The sequence below is a fragment of the Octopus bimaculoides genome, chromosome 20 (assembly GCF_001194135.2).
Source record: "Octopus bimaculoides isolate UCB-OBI-ISO-001 chromosome 20, ASM119413v2, whole genome shotgun sequence".
Classification (NCBI taxonomy): domain Eukaryota; kingdom Metazoa; phylum Mollusca; class Cephalopoda; order Octopoda; family Octopodidae; genus Octopus; species Octopus bimaculoides.
Genome location: NC_069000.1, coordinates 8,326,257 through 8,326,805, shown reverse-complemented (window position 1 = coordinate 8,326,805; position 549 = coordinate 8,326,257).

The following is a 549-nucleotide window of genomic DNA, read 5'->3' as shown; positions in this document are numbered from 1 at the left end:
GAGAGAGGAGCGAGAAAGAGAGAGGAGCGAGAAAGAGAGAGGAGCAAGAGAGAGGAGCGAGAAAGAGAGAGGAGACAGACAGAGGAGCGGGAGAGAAAAGAAAACCAAGAGAGAGAGAGGAGCGAGAGAGAGAGGAGCAAGAGAGAGAGGAGCGAGAAAGAGAGAGGAGAGAGAGAGAGGAGCGAGAAAGAGAGAGGAGAGAGAAAGAGAGGAGAGAGAAAGAGAGGAGCGAGAAAGAGAGAGGAGAGAGAAAGAGAGGAGCGAGAAAGAGAGGAGCGAGAAAGAGAGAAAACCAAGGGAGAGAGAGGAGCGAGAAAGAGAGAGGAGCAGGAGAGAAGAGAGAACCAATAGAGAGAGAAGAGAGAACCAATAGAGAGAGAGGAGCAAGAGAGAGAGGAGCGAGAAAGAGATAGGAGCAAGAGAGAAAGGAGAGAAAAAGAGAGAGGAGCGAGACAGAGAGGAGCGAGAGAGAGAGAGGAGCGGGAGAGAAGAGAATACCAAGAGAGAGAGAAGAGCTCCTCTCTCTTTCTCGCTCCTCTCTCTTTCTCG